Below are 22,312 nucleotides of genomic sequence, written 5' to 3'. Positions count from 1 at the left end.
ACCCAGACATTTTACTGTAACTATATTGCAATCATTAATGTGCGAGGCTGACAGCATGTGCCCCAGTCACCTGGTGCTGACAGCCTGAGCCCCAGCTGCTATCAGCTCAGATAAATGGGGTTCTCTTGAACTAATGGGAGAAAAATGTTGCAAACATCAAAATGTATGCAAAGTTGTGGACTCTGCAAAGTAAGCTAATTAAAATCAAAATTGTAGCAGAAGCCTAATATTGCAGGGTCTTCAATTTCTGCAATATCACAAATGCATACATGCATACACCCCCAGTCCCTTTCTGACCTGCTCTTCTGTATGATTATGCACACAAATTAAAACACAGGAATTGAAGGTCCAAGCATAGATCCCCAGATCCTGGAGTCATGTCATTACATCAGAATCTATTTTTATTACAATAAAATAAAAAAGTAAGTTTTTACCCCCCTGGTTGCAAAGAGAACCTTGAAGACATGAGCCTGAGCAAAATTGATGCAGTGATGTCTGCCTTAGTCTGCAGACCTGTAAGCCTGAGTCAGTAGACTCTGAGTGCTGTGAACTGCCTTCTGCATCTTGGTGCAGAGCTAACTCCAAGACTCCCTGTAGGGGACAGCAAGAGAGCTCTGCAGCACCACCCCAACAGAGGATTTTGTGGCTATGTCTACCGTACATACCACAGCTGTAGTGTACATGTAGCTACATGCTGCTGAGAAAGGCACACCTTGTTCATAATGTGATGTCTACCTATGCATGTCAGTGAAAGGCTCTGTCCGAGGGGAGACAGTGGAGAAAGGTTTTAGCTGCCAGAGCCTTCCACTGCAGTGAGGAAAAGCTCCAGCAGTGGGGATGCAGCAGGACACAACACTGCTAAAAACAGCTGTGTAGATGGCTTGGGCAAATAGTGAGCTGTGTAAGAGATCTACTCAATTACATATCCACACCCTTCAGATGAGTTTACTCTACTCACAGGTGCTGTGCCTCATCATCTACACTACTGTGGGAGTGTGTGTATATGTAGATTACATGCTGCCAAAAGAAGGCTGGATTATAGATGCACCCTGTGTATGGCAGGGGGAGAAGAGTGAAGCAGGCCCAGATCCCCCAAGTAGATATCCCTGCTTCTGGAATAATACCCCTTGTTGCCACCCTTGTTTGTCCACAAGGCAGAGGGGATCCTGTGGTGCCACTCCAAGTGAAAATAAGGGTATTTCTGCCTCTTGGGGAGGGGACAGGGTTGGGGAAATAGAGCCACAGGCACCTCATGTTGGGAGGCCTAGGGCCACACATTGCCTTAATCTAGCCCCCCTATGACTCATCTACTCAGCTCCTCCCATGCAGTTTGCCCTAGCCTGATCTATTTTCATGCATGTGTAACCTTGTGGTAAATAAATAGTGCAGGTCCCCACCCTGTGTAAATCTACAGAGGACATGAGATGTTACAGTGCCCCTCTGTGTTTTGACTCTTTAGCTCAAAATGTAGCAGTTTATACTCTGAGCTCTACAGGTTGCAGGTTCAATTCCTACTCTGCCTTTCCCCATTCCCTGTAGGGTAGTTGTCACAGCTGCATCCCAGCACTGGTCCTGTTCATTCTCCTACACTCACTGTCCAGCAAACCTCCTCACTACCTTTTCCTGCATACGCCCATCCAATCCCTGACTGGTCTCCCACCATATTTGCTGTTTTTCCTCAATCTCCAGCCACTGGAGTCATCTGAATATGTGAGACTCTCAGCTTTTAAATAAACATGTAGCCCTTATGTCCCTGGCTAAAAGCTTGAAAACATGGTCCCCATATGACTCAAAGGCTCAAAACCCAGAAAGCAAAAAACCCATGATTTTGACCCAATCTCATGATTGGCAGGGGCTGAGCCCTTATTGAATCTTGAAGGTGGTAATCCTGGGTGTGCTCCTTTGGCCCTCTGAGCCTCACCCTGCTCTTCTCCCCCCAGCAGCTCCTCTCCGCACTCCCGCACCCCGGCTGCGGGGGGGAGGACAGTGAATCTCCGGGCAAAGGGCTGGGCAAGGGCAGCCGCTTTGGGCATGTGCGAGGGCCGCGTACACGCTACCGGTCCCCCCTCCCGCAGGGCTGGGTGGGGGATGCTGAGCGCCCCAGCATCGGTCTCCCCCCCACTTTCCCTCCCTTGCTTTAACGGGCTGCACCGGGCCCCCGCTCAGCGCCCCGCAGCCTCCCGCCCACTGCCCCCTCGGACTGCGGACCCGCTGCAGCTGGGCGGCTTCCCAGCCCCCGCCGCGCAGCCTGGGAGTGACATCACCCTTGTCCAATCAGGGCCCGCCGCTCCCCCTACCCCAATCAACCCCGCTAGTCCCGAGCCCCCAGTGCGGGCTGGGAAAGGGCGGGCCGCTGTCCCGCAGGTTGGCTGGGCGCGCGGAGCAGGGCTGGGTGCTCCCAGGTGTTTGCAGTGGAAGTGGGGGCGCATCTAGGTGACAGTCCCGCTGTGCAGCAGCAGCAGCATTGCACAGGTAGGACATGGCCTGCTATTTATTTATTGTCTTCTGCGCGGGGGAGATATTTGCTTCACAGTGAAATAAATAAATAAATAAATAAATAAATAAATAAAAGGGGGGGGGGGGGACAGCAAGCACCCTGGGGCGGCAGGGGCAGAATGGGTGAAGTGGGATTCGGTAGGGGGAGGGTTCAAGGTAGGTAGATGGGGGGAAATGTCTTGGGAAGAGGCAGAGCTTTGCCTGGTGCAACGCATTCAACAGAGGAAGAATGGGGATGGTGCCAAGTCAACTTTCCCCTTGGATTCAGCAGCCGCCCTACTGGTGCAGCTGCAGCAGCAGCACTGATCTGTGACTGGCTTGATGACCATGTGCAGCCTGTGCTGGAGGATTAGGAGCCACCTGTATATACAGATATTCGAGAAATATATGAATATTTGAGACCAGTTCTCTTCCCCTCCCCCCCAGCCTCCTTCCCTCTGTATCTTCAGGTAGAAGAAGCTCTCCTCCTCCCTAACCCTGCAGTCTAGCCATTTCTTCTCCCTAGAAAGGAAGCATAGCGTATGTTATTCTGTGGCCTGAAACTGAATCGTAATTTCCCATATGGGTTCAGAGAAGTCAGTGGCATTTTTTGTTCATGAGTGTCTGGTGTTGCAGGAGAGACTGCCGAGAAGGAGGGAGACTGTTCCTAGTCATTACTCCAGGCTGGGATTGGCTATGGGTGGCCCAAGCAAGGCAGGCAGGAGATGACATATGCGTACTAAGGGCATTGGCCATAATATGGAAATCGGATCAGCTTTCACAACATGTAGAAAGGCCAGCCAAGTGGACTCTTGAATTACCATGCCCACCTCACAAAATGCCTTCACCCGATACCTGCTATTATTAGCACTGGGGTCTCCGAACACCAGACTCCTACTGCAGGAAGTAGGATGTGCATCCCTATTGAAGTCTTTGTAAAATGCAGCTTTCTTTTTTCTGTCACAATCCCTGCCAAAAATAATAATAACAAAAGTTAAAATGCATTTTATGTTCTTCATCCTCAATATGCATTGGCATGGATTGGACAAAAAGATCAGTACAGCAGATCTATTTCTGTCATTGATTTCTAGGAATTTTTTTGGCATGTGAATTAATGTTTGGAAGCTTGTGAAAAATGTATCTACATTTATAACTCACTCCCATTTTCACACTACTGTTGCTGCTGTGCAGGCATCTTTTGGAGCCAGTATGCGTACACAAAGGAAGGTAGCTCCATGTCTTATTTATTTATTTGAGATAAAAGTGTTTGCATGTATTTATGGTAATCGAGTTGGAAGACCTTTTTATTACCTCTTATTACAGTTACAATCACATTACTTCACTGTTTTTATTCTAAAATGTTAGTTGCTCTCCTTTTCTTTGGCACTTTATGTGTAAACAGTATTAATTCACATTGACTGTAGTAACACCTGCTGATGAAAATAGAGAGATCATTTGCAGACTTTGTCACTCCTGAGTGCAGCTAAAAGTCCCTTCAAGAGGATGGGCTATCACCAGCAGGAGAGTGAATTTGTGTGTGGGGGGGTGGAGGGTGAGAAAACCTGGATTTGTGCTGGAAATGGCCCACCTGATGATCACTTTAGATAAGCTATTACCAGCAGGACAGTGGGGTGGGAGGAGGTATTGTTTCATATTCTCTGTGTATATATAAAGCCTGCTGCAGTTTCCACGATATGCATCTGAGGAAGTGAGCTGTAGCTCACGAAAGCTTATGCTCTAATAAATTGGTTAGTCTCTAAGGTGCCACAAGTCCTCCTTTTCTTTTTTCAAGAGGATGAGCACTCAAGTGCTTCTGATCACTAAGTTGCAGAAGGAAAATGACCATCTTTTTATGGAATTTAGCTTCCTGGGTGGAGTGCTATTTAAGAACTTCTGCCTTTGACATGTATTCGAGATTACTAAATGGACAGTATTTATTAGTTACATAGATAATTAAAATGAACTATGACCCTTAAGCTAAGGCAGTGATAAGCAGACATTAGTGGTTCAGGAGCCAAATTAGCGATCAACATTACCCAAAAGAGCCACAGGAGTGTGAATTCACGGTTTCATTTACTATAGTACTAGTCCTATGTAAGCAGTATGACAGGAGAAATATTTAGTTTTATTTTATAATTCTTACAGCAAAAAAATTAATAACTTAGTGGAAGTTGATAACTGGTTAATACCATAGTAAAATCATCCTGATTGGTGAATAACTTAGGTTGGTTAATAATTAAATCACGCTGTTTTAATATCATGTGCCGCGAAAAGCCACAGAGACACATTAAAGAGCCAATTGCAGCTCATGAGCCACACTCTGAGTATCACTGAGCTAAGGTATTTTTGATGGTAATTGTATTAAAGCACACAAAAATAGTTTTAAATTGAATTCCAGTTTGTGATTATAAGCCATTATGTAATTATATATGACACAGACATTTTTTCCCTAAAGAAGGCTATATATTTCTGTGCAGTGCTAACTGAAACAGAGAAGATGTTAACTAACATCCATTATTTAAGATGAGTATTAGCAAATCACTTTTTAAAATTTAGGTAATTTCTGCCTCAGTATAATAATTATTAAACAGCAGGAGGAGGTCTTTTGTAACAAGGTTGGACTTGAGAAGTTTTAAAAATCTCAGAGTATTCCCCTTCCATCACTAGTTGTTGTTTTTTTTTAAAAAAATATATGTTTTGCCACATAAAAATCTCTGTAAATTCATTTTTCAGTATGATTGTAGGTATTGATCCTTAATCTGGCAAAACTCCCACTGACTTCAATTAAAAATTTCCCTTGTTTCCAGGACCTGGTCAAAAGTGCATGCACGCTCACTCGCGCGCTCTCTCTCTCTCTCTTTTTTTGTTTTTTGGAAGTTGGTTGTTTCCACTAGCAACAGTTACTTGGAGTGATTAACAAACAAAAACTATGTTTAATGACAGTTCAGGACATACCTCATCCACCCCAAACTTAAAAGCATGGAAATAGGAAGAAGTTAAAGGGGAAGACCCCTGATTTCCTTTCCACCTTCATATTGCCTACAGTGCTGTTGCCTATACAAGTTTAGTTTGCCCCCTTGTGTGTATGTGTTATGATATAGTCTTTAATGACATCATCACATACAGTTTTTTCCACAAGACCCTGCCTCATTTAGTGCACAGAATAGAAGATGCTCACTTAGGGTCAAGGCTGCGATTAAAAACCTGTAGCTGACTGGTGTCCGCTGACTTGGCTGACTTGCGCTGACTTGCGCTTACAGGCCTGTTTAATTGTGATGTAGATGTTTGGGGTTGGACTGGAGCCTGGGCTCTAGGATCCTATGAGGTGGGAGGGTCCCAGAGTTTGAGCTGCAGCTTGAAACCGAATGTCTACACCAGAGTTTAACAGCCCCTTAGCCTGAGTCCTGCAAGCACGAGTCAGCTGGCACGGGCCAGCTGCAGGTGTCTAATAGCAGTATAGACATACCCTTAAGGTGCTGCTGTTCAACATATAATTTTCTCTTCATTCCTTATTACTAATACTATTCAAACTCTGTCCTGAAGACAGAATTCATCACTATAGTATCTCAGTGCTTCACAAATATTAATAAATGTGTTTGTACAACACCCTTATGAAATGGCTGAGCGTAGAAGGATTAAGGTCAAAAGTATCCATTAATTTTGGGTGCCCAATCTGAGAAACCTAGGATCTGATTTTTCAGAATGCTTAGCATTATATAACACTTCATTTGTTCGACATTCAGCTTGCATTGACTTCAGCTGCCTCACTGAGTGCTCGGCACTCTGCAAATCTGATGCCAGGGTCTCAAGTTTCTCCCCCAGAAGTTACTGACTCAATTACTGACCACGTGTGAAAAGTTGGGTTTGTGTGACTTGCCTAGCATCACACAGGAGCTCTGTTAGAGGCAGGAACAGAATCCAGTTCCAAAGAGCAGCATTCAACTGCCTTAGCTTTGAGGCCATCCTTTCTCTTAAAACTATTCTTTGACTCGTTCACTACCAATCTTCCCTGACTTATTCACTATACGCCTTCCAACTTCTGCAACGGACGAAGCAGGGGTGGTAGAGACAACGTGTCTTTCGCTGCACAGCAGTGCTCCATCCTCAAGCGGGTCTGTGCTGTTCACTGAATGAAGCAGAGGCCTGTGGAAAAAATCGTATGTGATCATGTAATTTAGGACTATATCATAATGCATATGCACAAGGGAAAGTTGCCCAAGCAGCCTTCATTCTGGTATTTTCTAATTTTTGTGTATTTGACTTTGCAACATTAATAACATTCTTTCATTGTATTTTTTCTGTGTGATTTCCTACGTTTATAAAAAATAAAACTGGAAAAATGGATATCCGGTATGTGGCATCATATTGATACCCAGAGGGGTCATTAGCGGGGTAGGAACCTTAAGTCCACTGCACAGACCTCTGCCACTTGAGCTAATGGAGTAACTCATAACAGCAGTAGGTTGTCATCTTGTGTGGACCAGCACCAGAGGGAGATGGGGGACACGCTTTGCCAGTGGGTTTCACAGATATTTGCTGACAGCAGAAAAATGGTCAGACTCGGGAATCTTGGGTTCCATTCCAGGCTCTAGAGGGCAGTGTTCTCTAGTGGGCACTTACTTTTCTGCCATTCTCTTCAAGCATGACCCCTTCTGCTGAATCCTGTCCCTCCTGTTCCTGTCTCACTTCTGTCTCTTCCCACCCCGAGTCCTCGTTGCAGTCCCATTCTCCCCATTTCACACACTCTCCCTGTACAAGTCATTTTGCCCAGTCATTCCCAGTTCTCCCTCCACACCGCAACTCCTCATCAGACCTGTCTGCTTCTCCTCACTGGTTATCAGTCCTAGTCTATTTGACAAGTCTGCCCCCTGGTTTCTCAGCTGATCTGTGTCCCCCTTTCCTCAGTTCCTGTCCCCAGATTCTACTCCCAGTCTCCTTGTCCAATCTGTCCCAGTTTCTGCATCTGGCTCCTTAAGTATCTAGCCAATCCCACACTCCATCTCTACCCCTAAATCCTAGTCTGCCTGTCCCCCACAACCCTCAGCAGTCTTCAGTCCCAGCTTCTGCCTCCCTATCCCCAGTCTCTTGTCCCCACCTATTTCCTCTCATCCCCCAGAGGGCTGACACTTGTCCTATTTGCATTTGAATTGGGTAACTTCCTCTTTCACACTGCCTGAGCCCCGCAGCAGAGTCACTGAGCGCACAGAAGATCCAGACTCCCGGCTGTTAGTTCAGACGCCTGGGTCCAGGTCTGGCACAGCCTGGAGCTGCAGTTGCAGGAAAGTCCTGCTCAGTCACAGGCTGGAGCATGCAGACCTGGGCTTAGTGTAGGCATACCTAGGGTATTTAGATTTCTTCCAAAAGAGGTGTGGAAAAAGGTGAGACAATCCAGTGAAAAATTACCTTCAGGGTGATTTTTCAATACTTATGGTTTTTTTAGAAATCCTTTTTTCATGAAACCAACATGAAAAAGTAAAACACTGTTCAGAGTTTACATTCTGTGGTGTGTGGTTTTTTTTTTTTGGCCATTTCAATGAAATTCTTTTAACAAACCCTGCTGTTAAATCAACCTCTACCACTCCACTGGACTACCTTGTCATGACAAGCGGGTGGTGCTTATACGATGCGGCCTAGTTTTCAATGACCGTGGCTGTAATTTACAACTCTGTTTACAGATTTACTTGCTTCTCTAAGAGAAAAATGTTTACCATTTTTTTTCCATGTCAAATATTAGAATAATCTTGGGCTGTGCTATAAAGTGAGTTACTTATACATATTTTCTGATGTGAATAGCTATAAGTATTTCAGTGTCTGCATAATCTTCATATGAACTCAGCAGGGCTAAGAAATGAGAAGTATAGAGCTTGATATATATGCAATGTTGTATTGTTTTTAAACGGTGTTTTTTCTTTTAAGTTTGACACTTATCCAGCCAGGTTGTCTGCTGTTCCTTCCTAATGGAGTGTGATGATCTGATGGTTAAGGCACGGAACTGGGAGTCAGGAGACGCAGCTGTATGACAGACTTCATGTTTGAGCTTCGACACTTCATTTAGACCCCAATTCAGCAAGTTAAACACATGCCTAACTTTAAGCAAAAAGTAATTACATTGACTTAAAGTGTGTGTGACTTGAAGCCAATGGCACTCCTCATTGGCACTAGTCATTTATGTAATGACCTCACTGCAGTGGAGTATTATTTCTCTGTGCTTTAGTTGTTCTCAGCTATACAATGGGGATAATATGCATCAGCAATAATTTGATTTAGTTTGTGTAGAGAAATGGGAGGCATTATGTAAGAGCAAATCATCAATATCTATTTTGAACAGCAGCACCTGAATTTGAGTATGTAGGCTATGCCAATGAGAAAAACTTTTAATTTGCTCAGTGAAATATTTCTTATGACAAACTGAAACCTCATTATGCTTAGCATCAGGATTTTTATTTAGCACATTACTAGTTATTGGCTGCACTCATGTTAGTCTTTATGTTATACTGTCTACTTTATGGGAGTATTGTGTATTAAGAAGGCAGTGGGTTGGTCAATGTGTGTTCAAATGTCAAGCTTCATTTACAGAATATCAGACAGATTTAATGTACATACCAGAATATAATCTCTTCAATTCTGGTTTTTAAAGCAAGGATTAAATTAATTTTTATTCTTGGAACTGCAGTTTACTATTATGTAACTTGTATTTTTCAAAGAAAAATACATCAATTTATTCTTGCCAAACTGCTTGTAAATATTTAAAACTAAGCATACACTGAATTATATTAATAAATGTAACAGGTTTGTAGTGTTTGCCTGATATAGCCTTCCCTGTTAGCATGTGCTGATTCTACTGGCTGACTGAGGCAGGTGACTCATTACCCTACTTGTTAAAGGGATATAGACACGGCTCTCTGAGAAGAGAGGCTCAAGAATGTGACCTTGAGCTCTCCTGATCTAGGAACCCTAGTAAAAGCCAAACCTAGGTAAGAAGGTTTAATTAAGAAGGTATAAAGTACGTGTTGTTAAGCTTATTCCCTTCTTGGGGTTTCATTTTGTAGTTTTCATAATATAGGGACTGAGTTTGAGAGCTGATTGATATTCTCTCTTCCTTAGTGCAGTAGACGGGGGATCCGGGACTGGATGCACTTACCTCTTCTTAATGCTGCCATGATTTTACAAATAACATTGTAATATTTTTCAAAGCAGTGTTTTCTCTCTCAAAGCGTAAGTAATACAAAACTGAATATCTGATAATAGCATTGAGACATGGCATTCTTGGACCTTTTCATCTTCAGGTATAATTGCACGGAGGAAGAAATATAAGAATGTGTACCAAGGAATTCCACTACATAGCTGCCGAACAGGTAGGCACCAAAAACTTTGGTGTCGTGATAAGATTGCCAGTGATGGACATAAACTGAATACAGCCAGACCACCCTAAGGACTTAGTCAGAAATTGACCTGGGTGGCCCTTGATCTGCAAGGAGGCCACAACCCTTTGTATTTGCAGTGATGATGAGAAATATAAGAGCTGCAATAAGAGAAAATAAAACAGAAACAGCCTTACATTCCAAACATTTCTTTAGAAGGGGAGTTTCTAGTAAGCATCCAGAATTCTACTATACTTATAACTTAATGTCCACCTACCTTGATGGAGGCAGCAATTTGCTCTTGCCAAGCATCCATCTGTCTGTCCCAAAATGAGATTGTGTGGAATATATGCATATGTTCCCCCATAGGTTGCACTGTTTTTCAAGGTCATAACTGCGTATTTGCCTTTACCCACCATGTGGATGAGTAGGCTGTTAGTGCATACTGGAAGATGTGCACCAATAGCTGCTGATTGCCTACTAAGGTATCTGCTGACCTAGCTTATTGCTGTTAGACTAGGACTCCTTACAATTTCATTTTAAGAAAAAAAAAGTTTCTTTCCACTGTGAAAAGTAGTTCCTAGCAAGAGAAAAGAAGAGAAAAGGTGGCTCGATCTATTTGATCTAATCTATCTACTTTTTCTCTACTATCTTGAATATGTTTATCTGATAATTGTTATAACAATCTTTATCTGTTTTTAATAAAGGATAGCTGAACTCCTTCTCTCCATCTTACGGTCACCAAAAGCCCAGCTCCATTTTATCATCCTTTTAAAATTCAAAATTTTAAATAAACAAACTTTGGAATACTGAACAGTCCACAGGTTAGTTTTTTTTACTAGAAAAGGAGTTAAAAATGGCTTAAAGGACCACAGACTGCTACTGAAATGGCAGCCTCCAACTTTGAGAGTTGGACATTTTTTTAAAGTTGTAATTTTTCCCTTCAATTCATCACTCTGAACCATTCCCTCAGTGCTTCTCTTTACCCTCTTACCTTATCATCTTTGGCTTTTCTGCCTCCATATTTTTCCCATCCCCCAATTTATATAATAGGCATAGAGATTTTTGTGTGTGATTCACTGAAAAGGTCTTCAATATCTGCCATCGGGACTTGGTACACATCTGTGACATCATCAGAAAGGCGTAATCAGTTGATCAGAATATGTCTTCAGGCAAACGGTCCGCAGCCAGACTCTAATTGTAGAAGTTCTGTGCTTTGTTATTAAAATATATATTTTTAAGTCACAGAGTAGATTAGCTAATACTGAAATTACATGTGAAATCCTAGAAAGGAGATTTGTACTTCTATATCTCATCTTTCTCCTTTCTTCTACATGACTCTTACACACTGCATTTGAACAGTGTGACATCTGCTAGTCATGGCAACAAACATCATCGCTACAGGACAACTAGTGGAACATTGCCCAGTGCTAACTTTCATTCCAATTACTGGGGTGATAGCTCAGTGATATTTGGCTACTTTGGCTACATTTCAGTTTTGCCTTAGGTCTTGCAGGACAAATGCAGTACTGTAAAAAAATAAAATAAAAAATCAGTCTAGCAGAAACAGACTACATTCACAGTTATGGAGTTTTAATACTGAATATGATCTTTGAAGACCCTGGTTAATCATGCTAGTTCGTTACATCTTTTATTTCTTAATGTAGAGCTGCCCAGTTGGAGAGGTAAGTGTTTTGGAAAGATTATTGGTGCATTAGCTGAAAAATGAATCTTTCATTATACAGTCCTATGTGCCAGAAATGTATCCAACTTTTATAAACTGGTGAGGTTGTAAATTAGTTAGGGGTAGTGAAAGATGATTTGGCACAAAAGGGTTTATAGTCAAAAGCAGAGTTAACAGACCACCTTTAGAGACTGGATTTGGGACTTGGTCCTGGGGGATTGGGGGGAAAAAAAAAGTTTCAAAGTGCAACCTGCCTTTCCACACTCTTTTGTTTTTCTGAAGTTTTAATGGAGGGTACTTTGGATATTTATGTGAGATGTCAAGAAGGAAGTTTTTGTTTAATGATAAAACCCAGTTATATAAATGTAACTGTATGTGCAACTCTGTGCAGTCACATTGGATGGAAGCTTGGTAATTAAATTATCCAAGGGGGTCAGGTAGAGTGGCTACTACCACCACTATGCTTCTGTCCACAGAAGCCTTTACAGCTATTCTGAGGGAAAATGGGCCCTTTTCCCACAGAAATGGTCTATAAGGCACTGCTGCAGGCAGCAGGCAGAGAGAGAACCTGATCAAAATTATTTGACTTTTGGGTAATGTAATCAAAATCAATAAAGGATGGAAGGGGTTTCTATTGGAACTTGGCTGCCCCTGGTTGTGTCTAGTTGTACAAGATGGAAGTGTAATTGGGGTACAGTTGTGTAAAAAAAAGTAATCACAGTGCAAGGGATGTTAGGCAAAAGAGAATTTTGTGTGTGTGCACAGGTAAAAGAAAAGGAAAAGGGGAGGAATGATGGGAGCACTGAGCCTTGGGGTGGCTCTGGGGGGTTAGATTGTTGCTTTGGTGGGTGTGCATGAAAACGCTGTGGGCATGGGGGAGGCAGTTATATCTTGTGTAAAATTAATATGGCTAATATAATGTTATAGAGGTTAAACTATATGGAAGGAATTTGCATTTTCCCAGGACATGTGCAGTGTATATTGGAGAAGGGGTAAAAAAAATGCAAATAAAACATGGTACTTCGTTAAAATCCTCATAGGGCTCCAAAAGGAGCCACAATAGGTTGTGCTTTCTTTTTCAGATCTCTGTGTTTTTGAGCAGGAGATGAAAGTGGAAAGTAATCAGAACTCTAGTGGAAGTGGAATGCTTCCCTTTTAAGACAGTGTCTGAGCTGCTAACAGCTTTGGATCCAGAAGCAAGCTAGTAAGCCTCTGTGTGTAAATGCAAATTACCTAGCTGATGGGCACAGAGGAGCTGCAAATAACAAATACATCTGGTCAGCAAACAAGCTACTAGAAGACTCAGATTATGGCCCTCCAGGAAAGGGAGTTGAAAAAACAAGTCAAGCCTGAAAATAAGGGGGACAGGTTAACCTTAAGGGGGTGGGTGTGTGGGTGGGGGAGATGGGAATGGGGGTGGAGAAATTGGAATCATGTTTTGCTAAAGAGGGGAGATGGGAACAGGGAATAGGAGTAAGGAAATTGGAATCGTGTTTTGCTAAAGGGGGAAATGGGAATAGGGAATGGGAGTAAGGAAGTTGGAATCATGTTTTGCTAAGGGCAGGAATGGGAACAAGGACACAGGTGTAAGGCTCTGTGGTGTCAGAGCTGGGAAGGAGGACACTAAGGAAGGAAACTGGAATCATGCTTGCTGGAAGTTCACCCCAATAAACATTGAATTGTTTGCACCTTTAGACTTTGGGTATTGTTGCTCTCTGTTCATGCAAGAGGGACCAGGGAAGTAAGTGGGTGAAGGAATAAGCCCCCTAACAATCTGCACAGTACTTAAATTCAAATAGCTCAGTGATAGAGGTACAGGGGAATCCATTGTATTAGCATTCAGATTTAGACAGAGTTAATTTCCTCTTGAGCAGAACAGCCAGTAATTGTAAAATGAAAGTATGAATAGCATAGGACAAAAATATTTCAAATAACAAACAATGAAACTTATAGTTAAAACAGATCACTTAATCAGACTGATCTGGACTTTCCAATGCACCAGAGTTACCTGTATTGATACATTATATTCATTACATTCATTTGTGTGAACATCAATACAAGTATCACTCTAATCGGTGGTCTTGACATGTGTGAATCTATACCTTTTCTTAGGAAGGTGTTTACGTCTTAAAGAGAGTCTTATCTGTCGTTAATACACCAATACTGAGAGAAGGAAAGCCCATTTAGGAAAGGAGAAACAGACCTTCGTTGTTCAGGATTCATGGCATAGTATTAATATAGAGTACTTTATCAGACTAAAGTTGACAGTATAGGACTCCTGACTAATCATCTGTTAGCAAGCTAATAAGCCATATTTTCGTAGACTGTTTTCTTTTTCAAGTCATTAGTTCTTTGGTAATTACCTAGTTTTAAGATACTTGAGAAAATGTCATTTAATACCTCTATTATGAGGGTTGCGTTGCCACCTATCTTTGAAAATCAGCCACTGCATTTGGACATGAACATGCAGCAGTTGATTTTTTGAAGAGCAAAATGCAACATTTTAGAGGATAGGATAACATGATTGCTATACTGTATTGTTGTTTGAGTCATTAGGAACAGATCATTTATATAACACTCTCTTAAGTAAGGAGTTGGGCCATTAATAACCCTAAAACACAATTTTGAGCTAAATGTTACATGGAAGTGTTTTGTATAATGACAGGCTTCAGAGTAGCAGCCATGTTAGTCTGTATCCGCAAAAAGAAAGGGAGGACTTGTGGCACCTTAGAGACTAACAAATTTATTTGAGCATAAGCTTTCATGAGCTACAGCTCACTTCATCGGATGCATTCGGTGGAAAAGTGAGCTGTAGCTCACGAAAGCTTATGCTCAAATAAATTTGTTAGTCTCTAAGGTGCCACAAGTCCTCCTTTTCTTTTTATGGAAGTGTTTGACATTATTAAGCAAACAGAACAGGAATATAAATATAATAACCCTTTGGACATTTGAAATTGCAAGTTCTTTTCATATAGGCACCTTTTTCATTAAATACATGAATTTCTGACTTGTTGTTTAAAGGAAAAATAAACATTAAACCAATATTTACAACACACAAAGACATTTATTCCCTTTACGAACATATGAGTAAGAGCAGGTTAAATTTTGTTAATCAACTTCAGTATCTTAAATGGTGGAGTGTTTTAAAAATCTCTTAAACTGGGTAGAATTTTTTTTTTCATTCGGTTGTAATAGTGATAGTTTTACCATTTAAGAACACTTCAGACTAGTGGAAGATTTTGAAATAAAAAGACTTGAATGCATTTCCACTCACCAACACATTGTCAGTTTATTTTTTATTAAGACATGTGATTACACTACATGATAGGGCTAGCAGGGAAGCAAAACTACTGAGAGGAAAGATTAATTTGCACTTAGGTATGTACATAAGACACAGTAAAAGATAAATCTGACATTCTGACTTGATCAAGTATATTTGTTGTGGAAATCAGAAAGCTTTGACTTTGCTTCTCAGAATGACATAAAATGCTACAGAAATTAATGAGCTTCAAGAAAGGTTTGTTAAAACAACCCAAGGATGGTCATAAAGCACAGCTGTTTTCATTTCTGTTCAGTCTCTTATTGTCAAATGTTTTGTGGGTTTCTACAAATCATCTGACTCCGTCTTTAAATACGGTTGAACCATAAAATCTTGTTTTTTCCCATTGCTTTGGGATCGTATTTGAAGATCTCAAAGGATATGGATACTCCTTTCCCCTACCCCCACCACTCCAGAATGATTAGCTCCACTTCTGTCAAGCACACTTTAAGTGCACATGGCCCCAGAAGAAGTTTAGTTTAATTTATTGTAATTAATTAAAAATTACAGCAGTTTCAACTATTTCATATAGGTCAGACCTGGATTATCCTTATATCAAAAGCACGAGAGTTCAGGATGGACAGTAATGTTGTTGGTGCCACGAGGGATGCTGCTCAAATACCATATTTCATATTTCCATTATCTCTGTCTTGTCTACATTCCTGCCATTATATTTTAATGGCATTGAAATCAGTCACAAGTTGGTCAGGTCCCTGGCAATGTTGTTAAGTGACAATAGCTTTATGGTCAGCTAAAATCTGCAAGTAGTGCTATATTGAAGATATATGCTGGTTTACTCAAATCACATTTGCTGAAGCTTGTGTGCCAATGTAAGTTTACATTGACATTCGAGGAAAGGAGAATACACAGGGAGTTCACATTGACTTCTGGCTGCTGCTCAAATTATGTTGTGTTGCACATCTGGGAAACCCATGAAAACCACTTGCATGTCAAAATTCTTGTTCTTGGTTTTTTAATTTATTTATATATATATATAATATATAGTTCCCTAATAGCTTCTAGGCACTTTATGTAGCAGAAATACATAGTTTGGAGGCTTTCTGTTTTGTGTTATCTATGGATCAAACAGTCATAATGAAGGGTGTAAAGCAGCACCTGAAATGTAGTTTATGCTCCTGCAGTTAGGCCCATAACTCTAGATGATCATTTGATACCCAGTGAACCCATAGATAGTTGTAACTAATTGTCGATATACTTCCATCTGTACTGACCACCCAGATCCTAAAACTAAATGTTTGTGAGCAAAGTGCAGTTATGCATAAACTGTCATGCAGTGTGAATCCTACAATTTTCATACTTGTATACCTTTGAATTCTGCGTCTGGTTCTACCCAGGCTCTAAGTTTGGTTTTTAAACTGTTCTGTAGTGATGCTAATTTAAAAATTGATGCATCACTGCATTTTTTTTTAAAGGCATGTCCCCAAATCCAGAACAGAGGGATTGGATCCTTTACCTATTGTACATAGAATGTAAATAGTGTACATGTATAAGTGAAGAACAATAGATACAGGTTCTAACTTTTCTCCTAAGATTTTCTTTTTAATTGTATAATAATTTAGAGGCATTGTAATTTGAAAACCAGCAAATGGTTGAAGGACTGCTTCTTGCTTGGAAGCATGTCCAATAATCCATTACTCCGGTAATGGGTGTTTTACTCGGTGTACAAACCAAATGTCCCATCAACCAAGGGTATTTATTGGTAATGGTACATACCTTGTATAATTTTTAATAGGAACTTACTGCCTGGTTATGGTCTGTCTCTAAATTAGAAAACAATTCAGAGGAAAATCTGTGAGGAAAAATGTGGCAGTTTATGTACCTATGGTTCTATTCTTATAAAATTTATATTTTGGCACTTTAACTGACACACAGTAATTCAGGTTCTGGTTTCATAAAATACAGGATGTCATTCCAAGGGCACTCAGGTTTTAGTAACACTTCTTTGACAACTAAGGGAAAATCACCCTGCTCAATACAGCTACTTAAGACTTCTGGATCATCACTAGATCACAAACCAGTACTTCCTGGCAGAAGACAGAATGCCCTTCAGCTCTTAAACACAGTTACAGGAGAATCTGTATACAGGGGGGTTACGGAAGAATCTGTATCAGCTGGTAGATGTATAATGACAGGTTTCAGAGTAGCAGCTGTGTTGTTATGTATCCGCAAAAAGAAAAGGAGGACTTGTGGCACCTTAGAGACTAACCAATTTATTTGAGCATGAGCTTTCGTGAGCTACAGCTCACTCCATCGGATGCATGCAGTGGAAAATACAGTGGGGAGATTTTATATAGACAGAGAACATGAAACAATGGGTGTTACCACTGTAACGAGTGATGGTAACACCCATTGTTTCATGTTCTCTGTGTATATAAAATTTCCCCACTGTATTTTCCACTGCATGCATCCGATGGAGTGAGCTGTAGCTCACGAAATCTTATGCTCAAATAAATTTGTTAGTCTCTAAGGTGCCACAAGTCCTCCTTTTCTTTTTTTCTGGTAGAAGTAGACCTTTTAACCTCTGTCTTCCAGCCACTAAATCTGAGATGGAATGACAATCCCCATATAGAAAAGGTTTGCAGTATTTAAAAGAAAATGACAATCTTTGTATATGTTTTTGGAATAACCCCATAGACTTTAAAGAAAAGTATACACCTGCGATATAATTTTATAGGATGTTTCAAAATACATGTAGAAAGATGCTAATCTATATATTCTCTATTTCATTTTGTAGGTTTTAAAGAATATTTTCTTTCCTTTTTGATTTCATCCTTATTTAAATTCTGTATGACCTTTCCCGTAAGGGTCTGTACAGACAAATGTTACAAACATACAAACAGATACTGAGCTAGCCTCTTATGACCAGCAAGTCATTTTGATCCGTCTGAATTTCTTCATTTCTCCCACTTATCCAGGAATGGCTGTTTGTTAAAGATGCTTCCCCTATTAAATGGGCAAAGTAGTGAGAGAGATGCTTGGCACTCATTGCTGGAAATGTAAATTCCTGTATCCTCTTTCAAAACATAACAATTATAATAACAAGCAGCCATTGGAGAGCAAAGCTCCATTTTTGCATATTGATAAATGGAAATAATCGGAATTTCCACTCTAATTTTCAGTTATCCAAGCCTAAAAAGCTTCCCAGAAAGAGTTGAGGACAATAAAAGAAACCATTTTATTTCATTTCCCTTTATCAGTGACCCATATCTTTTTGGAGTACATTGCCTGTTACACCGCATGTGCTTTTATTTGTTTTCAGCATTTTACAGAATGTTTCCCTTACATTTTTGATGGTTTGAATTTGGAATGGGGAATTTTGTTGTTCTTACGCTATAATTAGCTGAAAAACTATATACATTACTGCATTTTTGTTTTTCTTTCTTGATCCAGTGACAGTAGGCAGGTGGTGGCTCCCAATAAGTAAGAGTTGTAAGCTGCTGCTTGGTAATTGGCATAGAAGTCGGGTAAGGAAATCACCCCCTTCAGTCACGCTACAGTATTGTCTTTTAAGACAAGTTCTTCTATTCTCTTTCCAGAGAAAATCAGCAATTATCCTCTCTCTCAAAGAAAATGTGCATAGATACAAATAAAGTAAGGATGACGTACTTGCCCTCTGAGTTGTGCGTGTTCATTTGAGGGGCGGATCTGTTTCTTTTCAAAATTGATCCAAGAGTGTTTGAAAATTAAAGTGGCTGCCAAAATGGAAAATCTCCTATTTTTTTATTGCTATATATCTCAACATCTGTTGAGAAAATAATGCAGTAGGACACAGATTATCCAACAGGTTCTTAAAGTGTATTGGAGAAAAAAAATTATTTCAGAAGGTAGAGAAAGCTATTGGGGGGAGGCTGTTCTAGATTTGATTTTGACAGATAGGGAGGAACTGGTTGAGAATTTGAAAGTGGAAGGTAACTTGGGTGAAAGTGATCCTGAAATGGTAGAGTTCATGATCCTAAGGAATGATAGGAGGGAGAACAGCACAATAAAGACAGTGGATTTCAAGAAGGCAGACATTAGCAAACTCAGAGTTGGTAAGTAAAATCCCATGGGAAGCAAGTCTAAGGGGAAAAACAATTGAAGACAGTTGGCAGTTTTTCAAAGAGACATTATTAAGGGCACGAGCAAACAATCCCACTGCATAGGAAAGATAGGAAGTATGGAAAGAGACCACCCTGTCTTAACCATGAGATCTTCAACGATCTAAAACTCAAAAAAGAGTCCTATAAAAAGTGGAAACTGGTCAAATTACAAAGGGTGGTGGTGACTGGACATCTAACATAGTGAATGCCAGTGAAAATGAGGTACAATCAGAGCCTAAAACAGGGAAAGAACAAGTGAAAAATTACTTAGACAAGTTAGATGTTTTCAAATCACCAGGGCCTGATGAAATGCATCCTTGAATACTCAAGGAGCTGACTGAGGAGATATCTGAGCCATTAGCAATTATTCCAGAAGATGAGAAAAGGGCAAATATAGTGCCCATCTATAAATAAGGACAATCCGGGGAATTACAGACCAGTCAGCTTAACTTCTGTACCTGGAAAGATAATGGAGCAAATAATTAAGCAATCAATTTGCAAACACCTAGAAGATAATAAGGTGATAAATAACAGTCAGCATAGATTTGTCAACAACAAATCATGTCAAACCAAGTTGATAGCTTTCTTTGACAGGGTAACAAGCCTTGTGGATGCCGGGGGGGAAGCAGTAGATGTGGTATATTTTGACTTTAGTAAGGCTTTTGATACTGTCTCGCATGACCTTCTTATAAATAAACTAGGAAATCCAACCTAGATAGAGTACTATAAGGTGGGTGCATAACTGGTTGGAAAATCATTCCCAGAGAGTAGTTATCAGTCATGCTGGAAGGGCATAATGAGTGGGGTCCTGCAGGGATCGGTTATGAGTCCTGTTCTGTTCAATATCTTCATTAATGATTTAGATAATGGCATAGAGAGTACACTTACAAAGTTTGCGGAAAATACCAAGCTAGGAGGAGTTGCAAGTGCTCTGGAGGATAGGATTAAAATTCAAAATGATATGGACAAACTGGAGAAATGGTCTGAAGTAAATAGAATGAAATTCAATAAGGACAGATGCGAAGTACTCCACTTAAGAAGGCACAATCAGTTGCACACATACAAAATAGGAAATGACTGTCTAGAAAGGAGTACTGCGGAAAGAGATCTGGGGGGTCATAGTGGATCACAAACTAGATACGAGTCAACAGTGTAACGTTGCAAAAAAAAGCAAACTTTTTCTGGGGTATATTAGCAGGAGTATTGTAAGCAAGACATGAGAAGTAGTTCTTCCACTCTACGCTGATTAGGTCTCAGCTGTAGTATTGTGTACAGTTCTGGGTGTCACATTTCAGGAAAGATGTGGACAAATTGGAGAAAGTCCAGAGAAGAGCAACAAAAATGATTAGAGGTCTAGAAAACATGACCTATGAGGGAAGATTGAAAAAATTGGGTTTGTTTAGTATGGAGGAGAGAAGACTGAGAGGGGACATACCAGTTTTTAAGTACATAAAAAGTTGTTACAAGGAGGAGGGAGAAAATTGTTGTTCTTAACCTCTGAGAATAGGACAAGAAGCAATGGGCTTAAAATGCAGCAAGGGCGGTTTAGGTTGAATATTAGGAAAAACTTCCTAACTGTCAGAGTGGTTAAGCACTGGAATAAATTGCCCTGGGAGGCTGTGGAATATCCATCATTGGGGATTTTTAAGAGCAGGTTGGAGAAAAACCTGTCAGGGATGGTCTAGATAATACTTAGTCCTGCCTTGAGTGCAGGGGACTGGACTAGATGACCTCTCAATGTTCCTTCCAGTCCTACGATTCTCTCTCTCTCTCTTTGGTTGTGTGTGTCTAATATATGAAAATAGAGAGTGTGTGTGAGAGGAGAGTGAATGAAACACTTTAATTGTGTAAAGTAGTTTGTCAGCTGCAAATATAGAGTGACAACTTGTGGTGGGGTGGTGCCCCCACCCCCATGCCAGATTGGGCTACAACAGGTCAGAGCAGCTGCGCAAGGCGGCAGCCAATCAGGAAGGGCCTGTTAGAGATCCAATCAGGGCCGGTATTACAGCCAGCCAATCAGGGCTAGGCTAGGCCCTGTATAAAGGCTGCCCAAGAAGGGAGCAGGTAGTCTCTCCCAGGCTTTCAGAGGGTGAAGGTCTGTCTCATGTGTGAGGAGACTAGCACCATGGACAGCTCAGTGCTGGGCAGGTTGGGGGAGCAGAAGGGAACTTCCCTCCGGTACCTGCTGGGCTGCAGGCCCTGAGAAAAAGGGCCTAGCCGGTGCAAAGAGGCCAAAGGGGAAACAGAGCAGGGAGAGAGACGGACAAAGGGGGAGATGGAGGGCAGGCAGGAAGGTTGCTGCTTAAGGGTCCCTGGGGCAGGACCCAGAGTAGGGGGCGGGCCTGGGTCCCTTCCCCCTTGCACTTCCACCTGGCCGTTAGGAGTGGCCATCATGGCCTGCACCAGACCCCTGCCAGTAGCGGTTAGACTTTGAGATGTGGTCGGCCATTGTGGCTAGGGTGAAGAGAAGGACTGCCGATAACACCAAACCCCAAGAAGGGGGTGAGATTGGAGCAGTGGGCACTGCCGAAAGGCAGTGTCCTGAAGAGGACACTGGGAGCAACGCGGGTCGAGATGCCAATCTAGGGCGAGAGATAGACGGGACACCGCCGGCAGAGGATGCTCGGCACAAACTGAGTTAATTCCCAGAGTGAACAGCAGGAGGCACTGCCGTGGTGAGTCCCAACCCCGTCACACAACCCCTCTGTTGAGAGACTCTGTATAATGTGCACCTCAAGGTGCTAGAATTTTTCCTGCTGACTATTAGGAAAAAAGGGTTCAATTCTGTTCTGATTTGCAGGGAGAGCAAGTGTCTGTAATTTACTATGATTAACATTTTATTCTGAGACTTTTAAAGGTGTCTGTGTCTCTGAGAAGATTTGTAAGAAATATGGTTATAAATTGTTTGTATTATGGTAGCACCTATGTGTGCCAATCAGAATCAGAGCCCCATTGTGCTGGTTGTTGAACAAACATACAATATATAAACGATAGCCTAAATGAGGATGAGACACCACAAGTGGGTGTAGAAACTCAAGGAGAGGGAGGGGGATGATCATAGTAATAGGAACACACGGGTATGAGTGGAAAAGAAAATATCTGGATATCATTCTCATAGAATGCATTGAGGTTGCTTCCGATCTTCCATTAGGAAGATTGGTTCTGAGAGTTTCACTAGAATGGATGATGTCCAAGGTAAATTCTTGGGTTCACAGAACACAAGTAATTTCTTTGTGTCTCCTCCAAATAATTTAAATTGGACCTTTAATAACATAATGGGTTATGATCAATATAGGTTGGGAAATATTTATAAAGTACAACTCATACCTTGATTGGTCCTCACCAATAAAATATGTTCCTTTAAATAAACAGA

The 22,312-nt window shown here is 41.2% G+C and overlaps 1 protein-coding gene across 1 annotated transcript in view; it reads left to right on the top strand.

The window, feature by feature from the left end:
• Positions 1-2,309: 2,309 nt before the first annotated feature.
• Positions 2,310-22,312, top strand: part of CNTN1 (contactin 1) — a 432,672-nt gene continuing 412,669 nt past the window's right edge. Inside the window, exon 1 of the mRNA XM_073328045.2 lies at positions 2,310-2,472. The gene's annotated coding sequence lies outside the window, so the exon portion shown is untranslated. The remainder of the gene's footprint in view (positions 2,473-22,312) is intronic.

Source organism: Lepidochelys kempii, chromosome 1, assembly GCF_965140285.1.
Source record: "Lepidochelys kempii isolate rLepKem1 chromosome 1, rLepKem1.hap1, whole genome shotgun sequence".
Lineage (NCBI taxonomy): Eukaryota > Metazoa > Chordata > Testudines > Cheloniidae > Lepidochelys > Lepidochelys kempii.
The sequence above is the reverse complement of the archived record's forward strand: the minus strand, read 5'-3'. Positions and strand labels throughout refer to the sequence as shown.